The 13,324-nt window shown below is 43.5% G+C and overlaps 1 protein-coding gene and 1 pseudogene across 2 annotated transcripts in view; one reads left to right on the top strand and one right to left on the bottom strand.

Annotated features, from left to right (window-relative positions):
- Window positions 1-7,826, bottom strand: part of LOC125081252 (40S ribosomal protein S8-like) — a 39,449-nt pseudogene extending 31,623 nt beyond the window's left edge.
- The window catches only part of POU6F2 (POU class 6 homeobox 2), a 490,143-nt gene that overhangs the window by 420,303 nt on the left and 56,516 nt on the right, over window positions 1-13,324 (top strand). The window lies entirely within an intron of this gene.

Here is a 13,324-nt window from a genome sequence, read left to right as displayed (position 1 = left end):
GCTGCAGAAAACTGTGTCCATGGTGGTCCTAACGGGAGTAACAATGGCTATGGGAAGGAAAACTAGTGTTATTTGTTTTCAAATATAGAAATATAGAAGTCCCTGTATCCTGTTACTTTTCTAAACACTCAAGAGATAATTAGGAGAAAAGACAGTAATACATGATTCTCTTGTGTTTTGAATAAGTTTATTTCCCAGAGCAATAATTCCACATGCTTTGGTTTTATTCTGACATGCTTCAAAATAACCTTGGCAATGACAAGCTCTCAAACAAGATGGGTGGGGAGCCTAGGTGGCTCAGTCAGTTGAGCCACCAACTCTTGATTCGGCTCAAGTCATGATCTCAGGGTTGTGGGATCAAGCCTCGAGTTTGGCTCTACGCTCAGCACGGAATCTGTTTGAGATTCTCTCTCTCTTTCTTTCTGCCCCTCCATTCCCTCTCTAAAATAATAATAAAATACAAAATGGAGTTATTTTAGAACCAGGCTTTTTAATTGTGAGATTTCATTATAATGTACAATGATTATATTTTGTGTTAAGGAAACTTTATTTTTTCAGGACTTTGGATATAGCCAAACCAACACCGTTGAGTAACTCGCCTTTTTTGTAATTGTAAGATAAAGCAACCCATCCAGAGATGGAAATATATTTAGATGCCAAGGTTTAAAAAAAAAAAAAATGCTGTGGTGACAGGAAATAAGGAAAATGAAGACCAAATGTGAATTGGTGAATTTGCTTCTTATTGCCCCAAAATATTTTTTTCTTAACTATATAATGTCCTGGATATATGAAAATATATTTTTCTTGGTTTCGTTACCATGGATGTTTTAAAAACAAAACAAAAGCTTTCCTGGTAACTTCCCCCCTCTGTTTAGCAATTATCTACTAGGGCACACACAATAGAAAATAACAAAATAAAAATAATAATATAATAATAATAAATAATAAATAAAGTGATAATAAAAATACTTTTTAAAATAAAAAATAATAATAATAAAAGGACACCTGGGTGGCTCAGTTAGTTAAGCATCTGTCTCCAGCTCAGCTCATGATTCCAGAATCCTGGAATCAAGTCCCACATCACCGGTCTCAGCAGGGAGTCTCCTTCTCCCTCTGCCTGCCACTCCCCCTGCTTGTGTTCTCTCTCTCTCTCTGACAAATAAATAAAAAAACTTTAAAAAAAAGAAAAAGAAAAGAATATTTACTTTCAAGCCAGAATTAGGCAAGTGAGGCAAGTTCAAAATGCATAGCCTTCAAAGTAAACACATGGACACACACAGCGCTGTGTAGGAGGACAGAGAATCATCTTCCAGCCCTCCCTTCACGTGGGTTTCTTCTCTAACACAAGGGCTTGGTTTCTCCTGCACTCCAGGCCATCCTGACCTCAGCAGGTCACATCCTGGGCCACAGCAGGAGATAATAGTGAGGACACCGTCGTGCTCACTTCACAGTGATACTTCCCTAATGGTAATTTGAAAGTATTATCATCCTGCTCACATGTGTTTGTGAACATACGTGTTTGTGAATTCTCAAAGTGTGCGTGATCTCCAGGATTCTTTTTCAATCCATGAATTTTGTCTTAACCAGTCTGCATGAACATTTGCAAAAGTACCAGAGGGAATTTTGTTCAGACCTAGATGGTCTGAACATCTGGGTTTGGAATATAAAGTCTTTCCTTTAGTTATCATAGATGAGACCTAGATGGTGTGAACATCTGGGTTTGGAATATAAAGTCTTTCCTTCAGTTATCATAGATGAGACCTAGATGGTCTGAACATCTGGGTTTGGAATATAAAGTCTTTCCTTTAGTTATCATAGATGAGACTAGCCAAGGTGGATTGCAAGCTTATTGCACTAGCCCGTTTGATAAATCTGTGGATGACCAAGTAATAACATCACCCAACTTTTCTTAGATGGCACACCAAGAAACGCAAGTTCTAGGGACATTAGTGGCAAAGGGGACAATACAATCAAATGTTGGGGAATGCTGAGTTCAATAAGATGAACAGGTTTCTTTACCTCTGGGCAATTTCCAGAACCATTACCATACCAAGATACACCGTCCATCACCTAGAGGCAGATGCTTCCTGCAATGTTTCCCAAAACTATATTACTCCCAGACCTTTTATTCCAGAACAAATCCCAAGACCAGAGTCCTATTAGGCACACTTTGGGAACTGCTGTAATTCTCAAGGGTTCCGCCAAAATTTCATTGCTTCTAGCATGTAGAGCTCTAAAGAAAGGCATCATGGACTTCCACATTATTTTGATAAGTCCTTTGAAAGTCCATTTCCCCTTTTCACTGCATGCCTCTTTTCTTAAAACAAAAAACAAACAACAACAACAACAAAATCTATCTTACTTAATGTGTCCAAGTTCTTGAAACCAAAATTTAGGGGAAGTATACCTGCTTATTTAATGTGATTTTTTTCATCTTCTATTTCTGTATTTTAAGTGATATTTTCTATAAAGTGATTGTATAATCACCTCTTTTTTTTTTTAACTCTTGGCCATTTTGCTTTATTTTTCCTTAATGTACTACAATATAGAAACACAGGATATCAAGTACAAAAAAAAGTACTCTTATTTTTTTTAAAGTCAGGTACCAAACAAGAAGTAAACAGCATATACGCTAATCTGAAAACTCAAACAAAGCATGAGGAAAACTTTCTACCATCCAGGCCCAGGAATATATCCCCCCAAACCTAAAGAATGGGAGTTTTATGCTAAAGAGACTCGGAGGCTAATCCCCGGCATGTGCGTCCACCCAGGTTTACTAGCGGTGACCAGCCCTCCTGCCTCCCGTCAGCGGTGGTTTTCCTCTGTATTCAGACAGAACTGGAATATGCCAGTTCTTAGTCTTTCTTTGTTCTTGTCCTTGAAAGCCTTGGCTTGGTTGGCTTGTAGTAATTTATCTTTTAATACCAGGTAATCAGGGTTTTTTAAGACTTTATTTATTTATTTGATAGAGTGTGCAAGCGGGGTAGGAGGTAGAGACAGAAGCAGAAGCAGGCTCCCTGCTGAGCAGAGAGCCCGATTCTGGGCTTGATCCCAGGACCCCTGGATCATGACCTCAGCTGAAGGCAGATGCTTAACTGACTGAGCCACCCAGACACCCCGCTCCCAAGTAATTAGTTTTTTATTAAAGCTCTATCACAGATTTAAAATTCTACTGCTGATCTCAATGATAGAACATTGGGATTGCTCTGATCGTGTTGGAAAGGCCGGTAGCCCCCACCTCAACCATGTGCTACAACCATGTGCTACACCCTCCCACTGCTGCCTGGCGGCTGCTGGCCACCAGCCCAGAAGTCAATGAACAGTGTGGTCACTTTGGGAATTTGCTTTAAGCCCTGACCTAAACACATTTCCAGCACTATGTCCCCATATGCCAGGGCAGATCTAGAAAACATTTTGTACCTCTTACAGGAAGAGAACTGGAAAGAGTATAGCATTGTTCCAAATATTTTTCCATCATTTTAGCATCACCATAGATTTTTACTGTTTGATGGAACCTTGGAAATCATCTTGTTCAGGGTTCCCAGGCCTCAGTGTGCCTTAGCTAGCACCCCCTAGGTTGCTGTTAAAACCCAGATGATTGCCACTCCCCCTTTAGAGGTTCTGATTCAGCAGGTCTGGATGAAGCCAAGAATTGACATTTTGCACATTTCCCCTGTGATGCCAATGGTGCTAGTCCCAGGACCTGTGCCGGGAACCACTATCCTAGAAAAGCCTTTCTCCAGTCTACTCCAGAGACTGAACATTCTTGGAGCGGGCTGGAAACCCAAACCCAGCAGAGCTATCAGTGGAGGCAGGAAATCATGAATTCTCTAGGCCTGCGGGCAGCTCGGGGGATGATGGATGGGTGAGCCTTACTGTTCATCAGGGGTGTCCATTAGGAAAGGCAAACTCCAAAACACACGTCCCCAAAACTGCTGCAGCTTAGCTGCCCTTCGGGGACCATTTTCGAGAACCACTGATCTAGTGGATCTAGTTCAACCTTCTTATTTCATAGACCAGCAAATGGAGCTTGGGCAGGGCGTGGAGGCCCACACAGACCCTGTCAGCTGCAGACTCGGGAGGGAGTCCCCGTGCGCCCTGACTTCTCACCCTTTCCGCACATTCCCTCGTCCCTTCCTGGTTGCCTGGTTTCTGCCTATAAATGCAGGGCCACTCATTGCTCAGAAGTTACCATTATTGGCAAGAAATTTTTGAACCGATTTTTCTCCTTGCTGATTGGGTGGATTGATTTCTCCAGTGACTTTCTGCTCTCTTCTCCCTCCACGCGGAAAATTCTGACCCAGCTTTGCTTTTGCTCTTGGTGAGATTAAGCTTTATGTTTTTTAACCTATGTTCCGTTTTATTAATGGAAACTTCCCGAACGATCTATACAACAACTTTTTATATTTTCCTGGCTTACGGCTCCTACAGGTAGCGGTTCTTACTGTTAGCTTAATGTTTTTAGAACAACCTATAACCAATATATTTTGTGAACGCAGAAGAATTTTATTTACCTCTGAGCATTCTGGCCGTGTTTTTTGCTTTCTCGTTCATGTACTTCTCTTCCTCTTTCTACAGAATCGTATTTCCTTTAATAATTTGGACCATTCGTTTTTCCTAATGTCAAAGTTCTCTTCTGGGCATGGAGGCGGCCATGGGTCTGGCACAGGTGGGGGCTCTTAGGATAGGCAGACATGCCCACATCTGCCACAAATCTCTTTACAGGGAAGGAAGGAACTCTTCCCAGGTTTTCGCCCACCTCTTCAGAAGGAGACGGGGGTGACCCGACCAAAAATGGCATTTTCTTCATCTTAGAGTTTAAATGGTCCATCTGACCCTCATTGTGAATCCAAGGAAGTAGAAGTTCTAAAGGGTCAATGGCAGACCAACAGGAAATGGGTTGATTTCTGCTGATTTGCTGTCCTTGGGGAAAAAGACATGCATGAGTGACCCAACCGTCGTATTGTTTTGTGGAAGCGTAACATTTCTTCTCACTAGCTTTGGTGTGCAACAGCTGTTCAGTGAATCCGTTTTATGAGGCAAGCAAGACATTATGCATAATAATAAAAATCAGTAACAGTTGAAACAGCCTTCCCATTTGCCAGTGGGAGGATCAAACCACGATATAATGTGTAACATTTGTTACAAGCACATTTTCATACTCAATGTGGCTATAGGGATGAAAGGAAGAAGAAGCATATGTTGTGTTCCTCCTAAGTGATAAATTTAACTGGTTTGCACTTAATAAAAAGTTTCTTGAGTTTCAATAGTAACATTACTATCTACCCATACAATATATATGTTTTCGGGAGTAAAATAACTCCAAAGTGAATAAAGACTTCCATCTTCTCTGCGCAGCATGTCAGAGACCTGAAGTCTTATAAACTAATGCAACCTGTATAATTAATCTATAAAATTATAATTTCTAAATTCATAGCTCAGTCTTCACACAGGGACCCAGTTGTGGATACCAAGGTGAATACACAGATACAATGTATCACTTATCATCCATCTTTGTAATTTTTCATAAAATTATGAAATACATTCCGTATTTTAAAAGATGATGGCTTTGGTTTTTTATTAATCAAAATTCAATGGTTAATTTTTGGTCAGTTAGCAGTTTAGGTTTCCCTTTATGTAAAATACATGAAAGGATTTTATGACTCAATTACTATAAGTAGTGTTGTTTCCTGTGCCGCAAGGCTGCTAAACTATCTCCATGAATGGTAATATTCAGGTACTTTCATAGCAACAGCTTGTAGTGAAATCACTCAGGAAATGCTCTGTACCATAGATACACTGGCATGCCACTCACACGTGTGCTTCCTAATTTATATCTTCCCACCTTCTTGCTCGGCCTTCAGGACCCCACCCAGAATTTTCCTAACCCCATTTCCTGCCCTAACTGTGCTCTGGCCCTTCAGAACACACCAGGCATTCTGATGTTTCCATAACTTTATACTTATTCTTCTGTTCTATCTGCCCTTCTTCTGTCTGCTTAGGTGATCTGCCATTTTTTCAGGACTGAGCTCCTGTCAGTTACTTCAGGAAGCTTCCCTGACATCTCTCTTCCCCCACTGAACTAGTCAGTTCCCCAGTGTTCCCACAGCTAACGGAGCATATCCCTAGCCTGGCTCGTACCCATTGGTTCTTTTTTTAAATTGATGTATACTTGACATATAACATTGTATCGTTTCAGGTGTAGAACGTAATGATTTGATAGTTGCATGGATTACAAAATGATCACCATGATCAGTCTAGTTAACATCCATCATCACACGTAGTTACAAAATTATTTTGGGGGGGATGAGAACTTTAAGATTTACTCACTTAGCCATTTTCAGCTATGCAACACGGTATTATTAACTATAGTTAATGCCATTACATCCCATGACTTATTTATTTTGTAGCTGGAAGTGTGAACCTTTTGACCCCCTTTATCCATTTCACCCCACCCGCCCATATTGGCAACCACCAATATGTTCCCTGTGTCTGTCAGGGAACATATTCCCTGGGTTTTTTTGTTGTTGTTGTTGGTTTTGTTGCTCCATATGTAAGTGAGATCATACAATATTACTCTTCGTCTGACTTATTTTACTTAGCATAATGCAACTTGAGGTCCATCCATGTTGTTGCCCATGGCAAGATTTCATTATTTTTTATAGCTAAATAATATTCCATTATATATATACATAAATGTATGTACACACATACACACAGAATCACAATGGACCCTTAGGCTGTTTCCATATCTCGGCCATTGCATATATCTTTTCGAGTGAGTGTTTTTATATTCCTTGGATAAATATCCAGAAATGGAATTGCTGGATTACTGGACCCAGTAATCCTGTTTTTGACTTTTTGAGGAACCTCTATACTGTTTTCTACAGTGGCTGCACCAATTTATTCTCCCACCAGGAGGGCACAAGGGTTCCCTTTTCTCCACATTCTCACCAACACCTGTTATCCATTGTTTTCTGGCTGATAGCCATTCTAACAGGTGTGAGGTGACAGCTTACTGTGATTTGCACTGTTGGCTCTTGATTCATGTGTCTGTGTATCTGCCTTCCCCATACCTTGAAAGCTCTTTGGGGAGAAAGACCATATCGAGGTACCTGACTTATAGTTGGTGCTCAGTGTTTGCTGAATCAGTGAACCGTGAACCAGACTTCATTCCGTGTGTGAATACAGGAAGCCACTGCCCTCCCCCAGTGCAGGGCCACCCTCTGCCCCTGTTCTGGCTCCAGCAGCCTTCTGTTCTCCTCTACCTTAGTCTGACCCAGTCCTACCCAGTTGGACTCAGTCTCCAAAGTAATGACTCTCAAGTTTAGATCTCATCACACCTCTCCACCCTTGCCTATAGAATAAAGGACAAGCCCCTTAAAGTGACAGTCATCCCTCCATAATCCCATGATTTACCTTGTCTCTGCCCTTTCCTTCTCTCCACTTTGTCTTCCCAAAGGTCTAAGTGACAACTGAGGGGCTCCACGTCCCCAAAACACCACCCCCTGCCTCCAAGCTGCAATCCTACTATCGCCGCTGATCGGGAAGTTTTCTCTCCCCTTCCCACCTTTTCCCCAGTCAACTCCTCATCATCCTTTAAAATTCAGTTCCCAAGTGGTCTGGTTGCCTGAGGCCTCATGAGGGCTCACCTGGGCTCGGGGCGCCCCCTTCTTACAGGATGGAAATCCACAGTTCTGGACCAGACTGGAAGCACCTAGGGCCAGAGGCTCTTGCCTTGTGTCTGTGCCCCTGGGGTCTGGCTTGGAGCCAGTACCATAGTCATCAGGAAACAGATCATGTCCAAAATCGTCCAGAGGCTCCATAGGGCAGACTGTGCCTTGTCTTTCTTCGATTGGGGAAGCACCGTAAGTACATTAGGTACGGCCGAGGATGGACTAAACTGTACATTCCCATAGCTAGGAGCCAGAATAATGCCAACTACTCTACTGTAGCAGCAATTTATTCTTTAAAAGAAAAAAAAAGTAAAGCCTTTTTCTTTCATCCCAGGAGTGCTCCCAATCACTTGTTTAAACTGGATGATAGAATAAAAAATACAGGAAGAGTAATTTTGAAATATCAACAAATTCACCTAACTAATGTGCCATGACAATAGGCAATTGGTAAGAGGAGCACTATTGTATGTAAGTAAGAAAATAGCATGAAACTCAATAAAAGGATAGATTTTCAGGTTATTAAATGGAGGACTAGACGGAAAAGGAAATGAGATGTGTAAGCTTGTGGTAACACAGTATTGGGCTCCATATAACTTGGATAAAATCTGATTTAGAGTTGGTGTGCTTCCATAATGCTGACCTCTCTACTTCAAAATCAGATGTATTGGGTTGAGTTAAAAGCTGGTGTTTTGTTTTGTTTTGTTTCCCTCCTCAACTCTGGACTTGACTGTTTTATCAGTAAATTTAAAAATAAAAGAGAAGTGCATCCCTTCGAAGAGCTTCGCCATAATTTGCTCCTAAATCACAGTGCGCTGGCCACTTGTTTATTTCCTTCCCTTCCTCCAGTGTCGTCGCTTCCTCCTTACAGATCTGTTGATCATCCTGCGTTACCTGGGCCCGGGGGCCCCTGCAGGATCCACCTCTCTCTTGAGGGTACTTCTAGAATAGACTCTAGGGCATCCATCTGTGCTTGCAGAGTCCCCTCTGTCCACCCACAATGATGTTCAGGGTTTGTAAACCCCTCTGGTCAGAGTCTCCCTTCTGCCCCTGCACCCAGGACCATCAGGAGCCATGAACCATCTAGATACCCAAGTTGCCCAGCACTTCCTGAGTCCTACTCCAGTGGGACCCCAAGAAGAGAAAACATATCTCTCCTTAATAGATCCACACCTTATCACCTGTCTTCAAAGCATCATGGCTTGTGCCCAATGACAGATAGATCCATCCTTATCCGGGGTAACTGTCCCTTCTGTTCCCACCCTTGCTGCTGTCTACATGGGCTTTGCTCTATATAGCCTAGGCGGCTGGGCTGGGGAAGGAGACTCCCAACCCCCAGTTCCATTTCCACCACCGCAGCCCAAGGATAAAAATATAAAATATATTTTATATAAAATATAAAAATATAAAAGCTTCCTTCCCTGCCTCCTTGTCCTGCAGCTTCCAGATACCTAAAGATGAAGCCTTCCACCTAGCCTTATCCACACCCAATTCTAGGCATGCAATTTCTAGGGATGTCTAGGGATTTGGGTCCAAAATTTGTGTCCAGAATGCCTGGGTCGTCACCTTTAGAGCCTGCCATTATTGAGTTTTATACCCTGGAGGATCCCAGGGTTCCTGGCAGGATTCTGTTTGAGCCACTGAGAGGAGCCTGGAAGGGCTGACTCACAGGAGGGAGGGACACACCAGGGAAGATTCCAGAACCTCAGGACTGCGTCACCATGTTCGAGGCTCCTGCCAGTCCAACCAGCGTGTCATGAGAGACTATAAGGTGTGGTGCTGTGTTTTAAAAAAGAAGAGTTTAGATGAATTTGCCTCCCAAATGTTTGCTTTTTTCTGTAAATATTAAATAAAGGGCCAAACTCCCACTGAGGTCCCAGTCAGGCCTACACATCCTCGACTCACTCCTTCCTACATTCAACTAAACGTTGATTGAGGGCCCCCTGGGTGCCTGGCACTGTTGGAGGAGCCCAAGACAGACCAGTGAGCCGAAATCTATATTCTAGAGAGGGGGGTGATGGGGATAAACAAATGAGACTATGAAGCTCTCTTGGTGCTACGAGGTAAGCAGTCAAGAAGACAAGATGACGAGTGAATAGAGTTTTCAAAAAACTTTACAGCGGCAAAATTGCAAGTATATACAAAAGTAGAACAAATAGTCAAACAAACCGTGTATGTCTACCACCCAGCTTCCATGTACTCAACCCAAGACCGCCTCGTCCTTCCCGCCATTCTCACCATCCCACCACGGATTGCGTAGAAAAAAATCCCCGGCACCCTACGGTTTCCTTATACATGTCTTGGCATAAATCTCTGAAAGAAAGGGAATGACCTCTCAGATAAGGTGGTCCAGGCAGGTGCCTCTAAGGGATGACCTGGGGGAAGAGATGTGTGGACAGGGAAGAGAGCTGCGGACATAGAGCCAGCAAATGCGAACATCCTTACATAGTTGAGGATCAGCAAAAGGGCCAGTGTGTCCGCCCTGGAGGGAGTGAGGGCCAGAGGGGACCCAATCCTACAACAGCATGAAGTTCCTAGAAGGAGAGAAAATTCTTACAGCAAAACATGTATCATGCTTACCGTGTGCCAGAAATTCCTCCCATGTTTTGCATATGCTGTGTGGTTTTTCCCAATACCCCTGTGACGTCACGACCACCACTAATAGTCCCCTTTTACAAACACTGAGGGAGCCTGGATGCAGAAAGTGTGCCAGTCCTTTCAGAGGGCTGTAATGAGAGACCACAGATTGGATGGATTATAAACAACAGAAATTTATTCCTCACAATTCTAGCATCTGGGAAGTCCATGAGCAAGGCACCCTCACCATCAGGCTCTGGCGAGAGCCCTGGTCCCAGTTCACAGCACCTGCTCACCGTGTCCTCCCATGGTGGAAGGGGCTCGGGGTGTCTAGAGGGTCTCTGTTATAAGGCACTAATCCCACTCATGAAGGCTCTGCCCTTGTGACGTAAAGTCCCTCCTCAAAGCCCCTCCTCCTAATTCCATCTTCTTTGGGGGTTAAGGTGCCAATATATGAAGCAGGAGGGGAGCGGGCCCTAACATTCAGACTGTAGCAGACAGGTACTTCTAGTTACCAGCTAGTTACTAGCAGACTCAGAATTAGACCCCAAAAAATCTGGCTCCAGAATGCCACCTCTTAATCCTCTCAAGTAGAATGGCTTGTCTCTTGCCAGGCACATTTCTGTGCAACTTGGAGGAACTACAGGTGCAAATACTCAGAGCTGCCCCTTCTAGGTCTCTTTGGACACACCACCCCAGACTACCACCCTCTCCAGGTCTGGATATCCCTCCTTAATGAGACATCCCTCATCTTTTCCTACTTCCCCTCCCTCTCCACCAAAGGCTCTTCCCTGTTTAAAGCCCCATGAGCGTAGGGAGGAGATAGGTTGGTCATCACACTGTTTCCCCTCATACTGTGCCCACAACACAGTGGGTGCTGAATCAGTGTTTGTGGGATGAAGACATAATGAGTGGAAGGAAGTGTTGTTTGCACTGTGGCAGGTCATGATAATGTCCCACCCAGGTCCCTGGAATTGCTCTTTTCTGTGAGTTGCCTTTACCCCTTTAGGGGCTTTCAACAACCAGCACCTGCAGCCCTTCTTCCATCCCTCAGCCCCCCATATACACTTTACCCCAAGAGCAAAGAGCCACCAGGGCCAGGGATTTGATTTCCAACCCTTCCTTGACCCTAGGGGCTATCTCTCAACTGGGAGCATCAAGTGTCAAGGGAGAGCATCCAACTTCCTTGCCTTGGGGTAGGACAGCTCTGAAACCTTAGTCACACTCCACAGCCCCTACAGGATCAGAACCCTTCCCTTCTCCACCCTGGTTCTGGGGACCCAAACCTCAGACATGAGATCACTTTAAAAATTTATCTGTTGGGGTGCCAAGGTGGCTCAGTTGGTTAAGCAGCTGCCTTCGGCTCAGGTCATGATCCCAGAGTCCTAGGATCGAACCCCACATTGGGATCCCTGCTCAGTGGGGAGCCTGCTTCTCCTTCTCCCTCTGCTGCTCCCCATGCCTGTGCTCGCTCGCTCGCTCTCTCTCTCTCTCAAATACATAAATAAAATCCTAAAAAAATTTTTTTAAGTAAAATAAAATGAAAATTTCTCGTTACTGAATGTGGCTGGACAGTAGAGCATTATTTGGAAGTTACTATACTTACAGTTTTGTCAAAAAATAAAAATAAAGTCAAGTTTATTCTAAAACTATAGTGAAATCAGTGTGATTTGACATTGATGAACCAAAGATATTTTAGGGTATGGTGGTGCCTGGGTCATCCCTGCAAACCTCAGGCCCTCCAGCCAGAGACTTCTGACAGGCAGAGGGTCAGAGGGTTGGCATCTAACACTTCACCGTCTCTGCGCAGAAGCGGGCAGACAGCGAGTGGAAGAGCCGGGCTTGGTACTGAAACTCACCAACCTGATTCCTAACTTTCTGTTTGTATCACGGAACAATCATGAGACCTAGGGGGAAAGCCTAGTAGAATAAAACCCTCATCAAATAGGTCGTTGAGATAAACGTGGCCAACCTTCCAACACTTGTCTACTGGTATTTCCTCCCCCTTTTAAGAGAAGACTTGAGGGTAGTGAATGCAAGCACTGATTCAGTTAAGAGTCACAGGAGACCAAACTATGTCACATCTAGTGCCTAAGAAAGACAAGGACCTCATGCACGTAAATGAACTCAGGCAGCCGTATTTGCCGTCCTGTGTCCAGGCAGCCCCTGCAAGTCTCTAGGACCTTCTGCGGGAGTGAGCGATGATGAATGCATTTATCAACATCCTCATTTAAAAACAAATGGCGCCACAGTTTCCAGGTTCTAAATTGAGAAGTTAGTAACAAAAAGAGCTGCTCCACAGTCCATGCTCTATGAAATCCACGTAGCTCACGAAGAGTAGGACAAAATTATCCATCACGGGCAATTCTGCTCCAAAGAAATGTTTTGAGCCTGCTGCATTCACAGGTCCCTCTCGGAATTTAGGCATAAGAAGAATATGACACCATAAGTCAGTTGCCTCATCGTCCTGCCTTATTTTCATAAATAAGGTTCATAATAATAGAATACTGTAATCAGCAATGTCTCCTGAGAAGTATTCTGACTGCTAATGCCCAGATTCAAGAAACCTGAATTCTTTACCAGGCTCTAGGTTGTGAGTCTTTCAGAGAAAGAGAAGATGGGGCGGGACTTGGAGAAAGATAGCCCTCCATCAGGGAGTGACATAATTTATGTGACAGTTATGCAGTGACCTACATATGACATCATCGAATGCTCCTGGAAGAGACTCTATCTGAGTTTTTCCTCTCATCACCATTTAGTGACCTCAGAGAACAAAGATTAGCACAAAGCTCTGTAGAGCTGGGAATATGGATTTTTTTCTCATTATGAGGTGAGCACCCAATATCCGTATTGATATGTTTGTATGGAAATAAACCATTGCGAATCCTAAGGAAAGATTTTTACAGCTCTCTCTGCATGCCTTCACTCTCAAATCAGCAAGCATGGGGTAGATTCATTCACAATATTTTGACACGAGGCAGGAATTAAACTCCAAAATGGGTGTCCTTGTGGATACCCAACAAATGTTGTCAACAAAGTATGAGGATAACATGCTAGAAAGGTCCCCTTTTGCT

This window comes from Lutra lutra, chromosome 11, assembly GCF_902655055.1.
Source record: "Lutra lutra chromosome 11, mLutLut1.2, whole genome shotgun sequence".
Classification (NCBI taxonomy): Eukaryota; Metazoa; Chordata; class Mammalia; order Carnivora; family Mustelidae; genus Lutra; species Lutra lutra.
This window is presented reverse-complemented; position numbering and strand designations above follow the sequence as displayed.